Genomic DNA, 12,459 nt, shown 5'->3' on the forward strand with positions numbered 1-12,459 from the left:
ATGCTTGAATTATAGCGTTGGACTTTCCTCTGGCTAAAGCAGTATGGTATCCTATGGCAATTTCAAAATCTGTATTTGTTCTTTGTACTTAGGAGGTTTGAAGTGATAGAATGCTATCAAATTTTTGGCTCGTATAATTTTGTTTTGTTTATAATGTTCTCATTTTTTGTTATTTTTATTCTTTTGCTTGAAATATGCTTCATGGTGACATTACTGATTTATTTTTCATTCACTTTTTAGCTGATTTTATCCACCAATTTTTGGCATTGTTTTTTAAATATTTTCTCATTACTATGATATGGTGTATAAATATTACTGTTTTTTTAAGGAATTAAAGTAATTTAAAATGTATTTCCTGCGTTTATTCATTTTCTCTGCTCTTGATGATGTTGTGTTGTGCAACTCTATAAAATTAATTATTAAGTTATGTTCCCATTTAAGCATATTTTTTGTAAAATACATTTTTGTTCATCCTTTTTGGTTGGTATTGGGGATTTTTTGTAAAATGCATGATTCAACTTTCTCTACATGCTAAAATTTTGCAATAATTTTTCTATTACATTTGTGCATATTGTTTTTTGCAAGTATATGTAGAATTAGCTTGAATTAATAAAAATTTGAAGTACTGCGCTTTTTGAATCCCTTTTTTGGGTAGGCTTTTCTTTGATGCTATTATTACATTCCCAGTGAGTTTCTAACCTGCCATTCATGTTGATGGCTTCCGCTTAGATGAATGAGTGAATGGAATGTGATTTGACGAATGAGTGAATGGAATATGATTTTATGAATGTGTGTGTACGTGAGTAGTAGTCTTAGCAGCAATACTTCCTTTCACTAAAAATCCCTCCCATACCCCCCCCCTCAAATCCAAGCTGCTCCCTCTACGTGGGGAGGGGTATTTAATATCTTTGTGATTGATGACATAAAATAAAATATTTTACATGTAGTTTTTGTGAAAACTAAAGTGCTGGTGCAAATCCAGTAAAATGGAATGCCGTTAAGGTATTGACAAAATTTAACATTGGTCAATTCATAATTAACCTGAATAAAGTGAACATATTCAGAAAGCATTCATCAAGGTGCAATTACATTGGGTATATGTTGTGTGCATAACAATATATTAATTAATTAAATAGAATGCAAATAGCTAATTTGTTATCATTGTTAATCCATTTTTGGTAAATATAATGTGACGTTGTTACACAAAAAGATTAGGAACATGTATTTTTCCGGATACAGGTTAGATTTGCAACAGGAGAATATGGGTTATATATTTATTATATAATGCTGTTGATTATAAATAACTCAGACTAGGCAGGCCTTCGGGCATCGTGACAATGTCATCGTTGTCCGTTGTCATCCGAGTCATGTATGAGTCCGTTAGATTGATTCAGGCGTGCATGTTGAGGTATTTAGTTAGGTTATGCTTTCATATTGGATTGGATAACAATGGATGAATGTGATTTTTTTAATAAGTGTAATAGTATTGGTGATGCTTGATCAATACAAATTGTTTTTAACAATGCACGTTTTAATTTTTTATGAGCATAGGAGTGTTTTGGGGGCATAAACATCCCCCATATTTCTCTCCTGGGGGTGACTACCTGCAACGCATCTGCTGCGAGCCCTCCTGCACTCCAAGTTTCAAATAATGTGGCTACATCTAATTATGTCTTCCAGTAATCAAAGAATTGTTATAATGCTGAAAGATTATATCATCGTTACGTAGCTGAAAAGTTTTTGACGAGTGTAACGATGCCTTGTATCTCCATAGCAACGACAAAAGAATAGCAGTGCAGGCAAGCCACATAACACACAAACTCTCCATACCTTTCTAGTTATGTGGCTGACTGAGAACTCAGCAGCGATCTGCCAGGTCAGTTCAACCCTGACAATTAGAACCTAATTTGCATAGCTAATTTGCATTGTGTTTTTTTAATATATAACACTGTTGGACAGTAAGATGGAGGGGAAGGGGCTATGGGATATCAGCCTCAAATATTTATACATATAAGATGAAAATAATCCAGGTTGGGCACACACAGTACACGACAATATAATAAAAATCTTTCCTAACTCTGAGGAAGGTGGTAGGTGCCCCTGAAAATTTATTTAATTTAATTTTAAGTGTGTATTTTACTGTGTGTGCCCAACCTGGGACATTTTTGTGTTATACACCTCAATGAGGAATTCCCTGAACTATTTATACATATAATGGTAAACAGGTGCGGATCCAGGATTTCTTTCTGGGGGGGGGGGGGGGGGCACGACCATATCCAGGATTTTATTCTAGGGGGCACAAAGATACTTTGTAATACAAAGTGAATGCAATGATTATTGGACCGTATTAAAAATATTGCTTGCTTTTTAAGGCTCTAGATCCACCTGTGATGGTAAGTTATTAGTAGGGACATGCAAAAGTCGCAAATGCGATAACGCGAATTCCGTGGTTTTCCCGCGAAATACGCGATTTCCGGGGTTTTCCCGCGAATACGCGAATTTCGTGTTAATTGCGATTTTCTCCAATTCATGGGCGATTTTCACTAACGGAGACGCTATTTTCGCAATTTTTTTCTTCTCCTCATGCTTCTTCCACGAAATTGTTTTTCGAGGCGTACATTTAAGCCGTAATTTTTTGACGGCACCGTGCAGTGAACGGCGATCGGCGAAAAGTCTTCGCGTTTGATAGTAGCCTCAAGGTAGCACTGTGTGTATTTCACGCCATAAACGGCGCACCGCCGGGCCAGATTTAACCTTGCCTTGCTGACTGTCAACAACACCGTGCCATCAACTGCGCGATACGACTCGTTTGAAGACATGCATTGAGACCAATGGTTATTTGAAAGAATAGTGCCTTGCCGTTGACGACGGCCGGAGCAAAGCAAAAGTCTGAAAGCGGTAAAAAGTGGCTGTGCGCCGTCTATTCCGTGAAATACACACGGAGCTACAATTGTGGCAGCTTTCAGCCGAAACGACTTATCGCCGGCTGCCGTTCTGGGCACAGCGCCGTAAAATTCAGGCCACTTTCCGACAAGACGACTCTCTGGATTTCACGGCGCTGTGGAGGGAACGGCGGCCCGCGGAAATTAGTCGCGTCGGTGAGCGGCCAATGCCGTGAAAAAATTACGGCTTAAGTATACGCCTCGAAATACAATTTCATGCAGAGCAGAAGGAAAAAAATGAAAATCGCGTCTGAGTTGGTGAAAATCGCCCATGAATTGGAGAAAATTCATGATTTCCACAAGGAAACACACTCGAGGAAATAAGGCGACTTGTTTGTCCGGAGGATGTCTAAACCGCATTCACGATGTCTACAAAGTAGCCAAAATGCCATGGGAATCTGATGGTTGACTTAAAAAAATTACTGGAGGGTTCAAACTATCCAAATTCTCACATTCTATGAAGAGTTAATTCTTCCGCTGCTAATGACGAAAATATGCGGCAGGACGTTTCTTGACCCGGGGGACGAAAGGCGAAAATTTTTGTCTGAGATTTTCCTACGCAGGCCTAATGCCGAAAATACGTTTCCTTGGTCTCCTCATTTTATGACATTCGTGGGTTTGCAAAGTCTTAGTTTCGGGACCCAACACAGGCCAACACCATGGACTGGCAAAATCTGTAACTGCCGAAATCCCTAAGCATGAACCTAGACCCTCGTCTCTTATTACCCCTCTTTGTGGCAAGGGACCGCAGTCATACAATTGTTCATTCAGTTAGTTTGCGAAATAAATGTGTTTATTTTTCAAAAATATAAACAAAGAATTGAATTCTTTGTCTTTTGGCAGTGTTTACAATTTTTAAACAAAATTCTACCATAAATATTAACTCACATCTCGATTTCAGTATAAAATCAACATGGAAATTGTTAATGCATTAAATTCGTTAATGCTGACATGTCCAACATTAATGCTCCATACAGAGGGGACCGAAGAGTCTCACGGAGCGCAGTCCTGCATTCATGCTAAGGAGAGAACTCCACCGTTTTGAAAGAGTTAAGGAAGTTTAAAATGAGCCTCGAGAATATTCATAAGAGTACTTTTTTAGATTAAACCACTTATTACATCTGCAAAACATGAAAAATTCTAAAGCAGCTTCTGTAAAGTCAATACCTATGCAGATGGCTGAAAAGGCATCAACCAAACTTAGTTCTCTTATGGTAGAAGACCTAAGCAGAAAAATAGGTATTTGAAAAGATTTCAGTTTTTGATCCCCAAGAAGTTACGTCTACAGACATTAACCCTGGCTTAAAAACAAAAAATTCATGGCCTGGAATCAATGGAGACAGAGAAGTTGATGTTGGGGTTGGGAGAATTACAGAAATTACCACAAAAGCAAAATTCCCGGGGTTCAGTCAGGCTGTTGTTAATGTTACTACCACCTTGATAATGTTACTCTGTAACGAAACCATGGTCGGTGTTAATAAAATATTATGTGGAAATAGCAAAGTTGTTGATCCTTCTATTCGTGCGATTATGGATTTCCATCAAGTTACGTCCTCTACGATTAATTATAAGAGAACAAATGTAAAAGATGACAACTTGATCACAATAGCAATATTTCATTTGAAATTACAGAAGTTTAAAAGTAATTTCTCTCTATGTAAGCTAGGTATGTGTATAAGCGAAGGATAAAATATGTAAAATAGATGAATTCAGTCAATAATCCATGTATATTATTGCCTAAATTATTCCCGGTCAATAATATCCTAAATTAAGGGCAATGGGTGGGTCACTGGAAAGATGGCTCTCAATGGACATCAATTATTTTTCCGTTAAAATAACACCGATTTCAGGGGAAAATAACACCGCTTTTGTAGAAAAATAACACCACTTATGGCTATAAAATAACCCCACCTTTTGCATGTCCCTAGTTATTAGATATATATATATTTATTATTCACTTCTTAGTAGGGTAAGGTAGCAACCCCATAGAAACCAGATGCAGTAGCATCCAGTGTTATGTATATATATCCGCGAGACCTTTCCCTCTGTACCACTTACTTTCCTTGAATACAGTCCCTGCAAATATCCTTAAAGACCTCTTCCCTATTCTAAAAAACAATATGTCGACACCCAATCTTTTTGCCAAACTCCCTACTGCCACATTCAGACGACCTGCAAACCTTTTAAATTTATTCCACTCAACTAACCCCTTACAGATGTCACCCACTACTCCCAACAGAACACCTTCGCCCTGGTTCCAATTTCTCCATATTTCCGGTGCAACCGCGTCGGTTTGTTGGTGATGACAACAGTTTCGCTGGCACTGCTGCCAGCGTCTTCAGGTCGAAGATGATTCGTGGGTTTGCAAAGTCTTAGTTTCGGGACCCAACACAGGCCAACACCATGGACTGGCAAAATCTGTAACTGCCGAAATCCCTAAGCATGAACCTAGACCCTCGTCTCTTATTACCCCTCTTTGTGGCAAGGGACCGCAGTCATACAATTGTTCATTCAGTTAGTTTGCGAAATAAATGTATGTTTATTTTTCAAAAATATAAACAAAGAATTGAATTCTTTGTCTTTTGGCAGTGTTTACAATTTTTAAACAAAATTCTACCATAAATATTAACTCACATCTCGATTTCAGTATATTTCATCTTTATTAGTATTCAGTATATTTTTATTCAGTATATTTCAGTATATTTCATCAGTAGATTTCATCTTCGACCTGAAGACGCTGGCAGCAGTGCCAGCGAAACTGTTGTCATCACCAACAAACCGACGCGGTTGCACCGGAAATATGGAGAAATTGGAACCTGAACACCGCGGAAATCTACGTAGTCACCTTCGCCCTGGGGTCATCCTAGATGTTTAGACCTGCCCAATTTTTACCCCTCCTTCTATCCCCAGTCATCTGGTCTCCTGTCAACCACCACCTCCTGTGGCCTCCTGTACTTCAAAAAATGTAGTTTGCCTTATTCAATGCAAACACTGTCCCACCTTTTATATCAAAGCCAAATCAAAGGCAAATAGCAAATCCTCAACTCCCCTCAACCTTAGAATCAACAAATACTGGGCATCATGCACTTCCTCTCACTTTGCGTCCCTCCCGGTGGCGAAACATGCGGCCACTCATCAGCATCAATTCAATGATTGCTACAATGTATCAGTTTTAGCCTCCTTTCCCCCCACAGACCACCCACTCAAACTTAATTCCATTGAATTAAGTTACATATGGCTATTCAAAGCATTTCTTCCTCCCGGCTTAAACATCCACCGATAATCCATTAATTGCCTCAGCGCACTCTTTTCCCCCCTCTTTGGACCCTACCTCCCCACTATTTCCCCTTCCCTCAGCTATCCTTTACCCTTTACATACAGTCTTTTACCTAACTACGAGGAAGGTGATAATGCCACCGAAAATTCCGTTATTAATGTGAGTTTTTAATCTTTATCTTGTGTGTTCTGTGATACTGCCCATCCTAGGGTTTTTTACGTTATATATTTACATATACATTTGAGTGCAGCAAGAGCAATCTCTCATGGTCACTAAGTGTTTGCCGTGGTCACAAGGTCACGATAGAATATTGGGGTAATACTGGGAATATTGGGGGCATTATTTGCTGTAATATTGCGGCGGATATTTCATGTGTATGTTTTGCTCGCTATCTCCAAAAGCTTCAGCATTAATTGTAAGACAATAGACTTCGAGGGATCGGCTAACTTACAAGAGGAAGTAAAGTGACGCTCTGGACATAGATTTATTATCTAGCATGAGCTGCACGATTTATGTGGTATTAAACATTGAACATATACCACATACATTTCCCTTTAATTATGCTTTTATAAAAATATTGCGGGAAGTGGGAATGTTGTTCAAATTTCCCTCCCACTGGTGCGATATAAAATACCGATACTCGATTTCAAAACTGCGGCGAAAGTGGCACCGCTCAATTTGTTGCAGTTCTTTTGAATCCAACTATGCTTCGACAATGGAAAACAAGGTATCCATCAAGAACCTAGACCCGCACTACATAGGTATCCTGGCTGTTGCGAGACCCGTAATAGAATTTAATTGATCCACTTGCTAGCTAAAATGGCCTATTAAATCGAGGGGAATAGGAGTCACAGTTACAAATGAACACACAAAGTACCAATTAAATGGATTCAATTGGGGAGAAAATTGCCAGTTTTCCCCAGTGCATATAAGTCTTGATATTGATCTATGCAGGCAGGCAATGTAATTTGCAAGGTCGCTCATTTAAAAAAATAAGTGCTGTGATACTCAATATAAGGGATTCACCCAAAATGATTTCAATATATACAACGATTGTTGAGGTTTTACCTTATTATTATGTATTCTAATAAAATAAACCTAAAATCGTCTTTTTATTAAATATTGTAAGTACCTACCAAAACTGCTATTCATCTGAAATGTGACCATGGGAAGGTCTGTACTAAATACATTTTCCCTCAAAACAACATCTTTCAATCGGAATTTGCACATGAAGAGGTAAAGTCTTGTAATATTGATCCCCTAATCGTCATTCGTGGCAAATTACCAGCAAGTCAAATACTTCAATAGATCACTATGTTTCCAGAAGCTTTCACAGTGTTCCAATAGCCAACCAATGCTGCTGCAGTTTGCTTCTATTGCAAGCAACTTCTCTAGGAAAAGCTTAAGGCCTTCTCTACAATGCGTAATGTGCTTTACATGTCTAGGCAATTTCAGGGTGCAGTGACATATTAACGTGTAAACTCTATTTTTTATTAAAGGTTCTCAAGCTACGTTGAAAGGTCAGCCAAGCACCCTCGAAATAATGGTGACGGCAGTCAAGGAGCTGAGCAAACTCGTGAAAAATTCGTGAGTGGACTCATGATTCTGGTCTCTTATTGTTAGTGATGATTCTTCAATTCTCTTTCCCTTATTTTCACTTGGCTCACTGTAGTTAATTATAGCCTTAATTTAGCATAGATTGCTCTTCCAATAGACCCTATCCATTAACCTTTCAATTTCCAGTTTGCATCAAAGGCTGCAACAACGAACTACATAAATTGAAATGAAAGGAATGTTTGCATATATTTATGTACTGTGGACCTTGAATTACCATGACTTAACTATTGCTAAATATAAACCTATGCTTGGAACGTGAAAAAAGGTATCCATCAAGTCGCGAGCCCGCACTTATCCTGTCTGGTGCTAGACCCTCAACACTTCCCAGCCGGCACAAACCATCAAAATTCTTTTTGGCAGCTGGATGTCATCCAGATGCAAAGAGTATGAGTGCATCCTTTTATACAGATGCCATCCATATGCCGGTCCACCGCCGAGGGGATGAACCGCCGCACTTAGAGAGATGCCGTGAGGATGAGGATGCACGAAAGTGCTGCCATCTAACGGCGGAAAATTGAACTCGGTCATACTAGTATTCCTATATTGCTTGTCTGGTTCTCTTTATCTCGTGATTGTTTTACACTACTCGGGATAAATCAGAGCACGTTTTATTTCATGAATATAACTTTAATGACTCAGCATAAAACAAGAGGCAGGCGAACACAGGAATACAGGCGTACACAAGACAACATATGAGAACTTCAGTACAACATTGCTATCCATCGGAGTCCAAAACAAACGCAAGAGTTCAAATCCAGGAAAGTAGAGGCCAATGAGTGCGCGAGGGTCGATACCGGGAGATTAGACAAAATTGCTGCAATGGTCAGAATAAAAAAATATCACTATAAAACACGCCCAACACAACACTCAATCTACGAGGTACAACATCGCTATCCATCGCAGTACAAAACAAACGCAGATTTCAAATCCAGGAGAGTACAGGCCTATGAGTGAGCGAGGGTCGACACCGGGAGATTAGTCAAAATTGCTGCAATGGTCAGAATTAAAAAATATCACTATAAAACATACCCAACACAACACTCTATCTACGAGGCTCCAACACGTCGAGATAGGGATAGATGGCTACAAGACGACAAGTCCATACCTACTGCTGTAGTCATTGGTAGTTCCGTATGTCCGTGAAAATCTTGAATACCATGAATAATTATAATAATAATAGTTCTTGAAATTTTATAATAATTAATGCGAGGACTTGCAGATATTTTTAAGTATTAAACCACATCATGAAAAATATGGCATTCATAGGCGCAACTAGCAAAGGATGGAAGAAGGATATTTGGTACCTAGCGCATTCTGTCACGCATTGCATCCACTTCACATATAGATGCGGTATGGGCTGTGCCGGCTGGGTTGACTGCTAAAAAGGCTTATTAAATCGAGATGAAATGAGAGAAGTATAAGGCAAGTGACAGTGGCAGATACAGGCAGGTGATGCTGGTGCTAAGTTCAAAAGTGCAAAAGTTTTTTACACCTTGTGTATGTTTTTGGATTTGTAATTGAAATTGCAAAGTAACTCAGTGAACCCATAAAGAAAGTAGTTTTAGTCCCCTCCATTTTACCACTTTTAAAAATTTATTGTCTTATTTTAATTTCGGAGAACTTAAAAGAACATCAAATAATATGCTGAATAATAATAATATTGGTAATGTACAAAATCAATGAATATATAACTTAAGATAATGAATCTAATAATAAATAAAACTAGAATAATAATTGATAGTATAAGTAGTTATGGTCCCTTTGATCCGGCCCGGTTTCATATTATTCAATCAATTGATATTCAATATCTAAATGTATAGGTGAATGTGGAAATAAATGATTTTTCCAGCTTTTATGCTTCAACTCTGATTATCAACTATGCTTATTCCGTCATTCAACTATGATTTTTATGTGACTAAGCTGTTTTTATTTCTGAAAATGAGTAAGCACTTATTTTTACTCACAGCTCAAAGAGTGGTATGATGATTTTCTCCACCCATATCTTGACTACTTCCCTGCAAACCTTGGTGATATGATTGAAGAGCAGGGCGATAGATTCCACCAAGACATCAAATATATCAATACTATTTTGGGACATCCATCAACAATGAAAAACATCAGAATGCTTACTCTGTCAATCTCTGTCATTCAAAAGCAACAAGCTGTTTATTGTGATTCTTTGGTAATTTTCATCATTAAGAATAGAAAATACTCATCCAGTAAAATCTAACCATTAGTGTCACGTAAAGATTATTCTAAACATGTTACTCACAGTATTACATTTTATTGATTCATATTTCAATTGTATATGTCTTCATGTTACATCTTGCCACATTGATATTTGCATTTAAAGTATAATAAAAATTACAAATACACTGGTCTTGCAGTACTACCAGATGCATCACTAAAAATTTGATGTTTGTTTTACAACAGATGATTGTGTAAAACCTCCTTTGAAGAGGAGAAAGGGATGTTCTTTACTGAATTTAAATGAATGTCTGAATTTAATGCTATTCTTCTTCTTCTTAGGTCCCTATTTTATCCACTGACAGTTATAGAGGTGTATATGAGGAGGAGATGAGACTGAAGGAGGAAGCATGCAGAGGATACACGCCGGATACCCCAAGGAGAGGATGTATTCTTGCACAAGGATTTCTGATGGGCCTGTGCCATGGACCATTTTTGGCATTACAAGATTTGGTGAAGGATGTGGTAAACACAGCAAGTTGTGAATTTACACCAAAGAGTACAGCCACGTGCAGAGGATTGTGAGATGGGAGGGATTGCTATGGGAACAGGAGGTAGTGACAGTGCTTAGTGAAACAATGAGAGAAATGACGTGTGATATAATACGTGAACATTTTTTTATTTCATTTATTTAGTTCATTATGGCATGAATTATGCTGAAATGGAGGGAATAATAAACTCAATCATGGAACAGATTGATTATGAATAATTTATCTTCATTCATTGTGCACCTTAAAGATCATTTGTATAATTCAATATTTAATTCAATAATTAATTTATCATGCTACATTTGAGCATAGCCCTGAAAAAAGAAATCTTCACTCCTGAGTGCTTTTTGGCTTATGCCTGATGTTTTATGCCAAACTCGTAATTGCTACCAAAACCAGACTGCATTGATCTTGTTACTTTCTGCAGCAATAAATAAATAATACGGTAAATCTGTATTAGTAGTTTCATAGATTATACTACAAAGATTTATAAAAAGTCTGTATGTTATAAATATATTTTGTAAATATATTGCGTTAAATGACATGAAGATAAATGTAAATTAATCTTAAATGTAAAATTGATTAGAAAGATGACAATGAATTCTTACTCACTGATTATGAAATAAAATTGTTTTAAATATTTTTCCTTCATACATTGATATTTTAATGAGGGGAAGAAGAAATAATTTTAGTAGGTCATCCATTTGAAGAGAGAGTAAGGTTTTGGGGGTTAGGATGCAGTTGGCACTGGACGAGTGTTGCTCTCAATGTCTATTGCAGCCTTGGCAAGCTCTGAGCTAGCATTGCTTACCCCCAATGTACTCCAATGCAACCAAGATCATGCGAAATTCTTTACTTTACTTTATGTTTTTGGATAAACTTTCGTGAGAGCCGAGAGGCACTCGGAGGGCTTCACTGATGGCTCTCATGGGAGCTCTGGGACGTGGGAGGGAGGAGCAAAGTCAATGTAGCCAAATGTACATTTTCTCCGTCTCCTAAATTGAGGAAAATCCGTTCACACAAGCTGGCACATTGTCAACTAAGAGGAAAAGTGCTGAATGCGGGATGGATGGTGAAAGGCATGCTTCAAGACATACCCAGGATGAATTTCCAAAGAGCCTGCCTTCACAGGTGTTGCGTAACTTTTACTTCACTCTTCCCCACTTACTTCAGCCACAACAACTCACGTGCAAATATAAAATGAACAAAGTCAAGGCAGAGGAAGCATGAGATCAGGAGAGAGAGGATGCAGGAAACTGTGATATAATATACAAGGTGAGCAAGGAATGGTGAGGATGGACAAGAGAACGTACATGCATGGATCGGTTGAATGCAATTTGCTGAGCTGATGAAAGATACATACAAAATGTGGGAAGAATGAGACTGATGCTGACTTTGCAATATTTACCCTATATAAAAATCGTTGCTTATTGATTCCTTTGATAATTAAAATAAACAGTAATCAAAAGGAAAATTATTAATTCAATTGAAAATCAGCAGCTTGGGTTTCTGCTTATGAAAATTATGTTTACCTATCATACCTTGCAATAGTAACCTGAGCACCAAGACTTTTAGAAGCAAAAAAACTAAGCTGCTGACTCTCAATTAAACTGAAAGCACATTGAAATTGTGATAGACATAGAAAACTAAAGACAGATCCCAACTGTGTGGACAAAATGGAAAGGGATGAGGAAAATGATGTGATGTACGATACTCAATGTGGGAAGGATGAGGCTGAGGTGATACTTTGCAATACTTACCCTATATGATGTAATATGATATATGCACCCCATTCTGATTGATTCATTTAATTAATAAATTTAAAAAAAAACATTAATCACAAGGAAATTAATCCATAAGAAAACTATCACTTAATCTTCTTTCACAC

At 37.7% G+C, this 12,459-nt stretch overlaps 1 long non-coding RNA gene across 1 annotated transcript; it reads left to right on the top strand.

Moving 5' to 3' along the window:
• The first annotated feature begins 1,553 nt into the window (after positions 1 to 1,553).
• On the top strand, positions 1,554 to 11,068 carry LOC124167983. The gene is made up of 3 exons (XR_006866806.1): positions 1,554 to 1,876; positions 7,719 to 7,806; positions 10,366 to 11,068. It is a non-coding gene; the product is annotated as an uncharacterized LOC124167983 (long non-coding RNA).
• Positions 11,069 to 12,459: the final 1,391 nt, after the last annotated feature.

This window comes from Ischnura elegans, chromosome 11, assembly GCF_921293095.1.
Source record: "Ischnura elegans chromosome 11, ioIscEleg1.1, whole genome shotgun sequence".
NCBI lineage: Eukaryota > Metazoa > Arthropoda > Insecta > Odonata > Coenagrionidae > Ischnura > Ischnura elegans.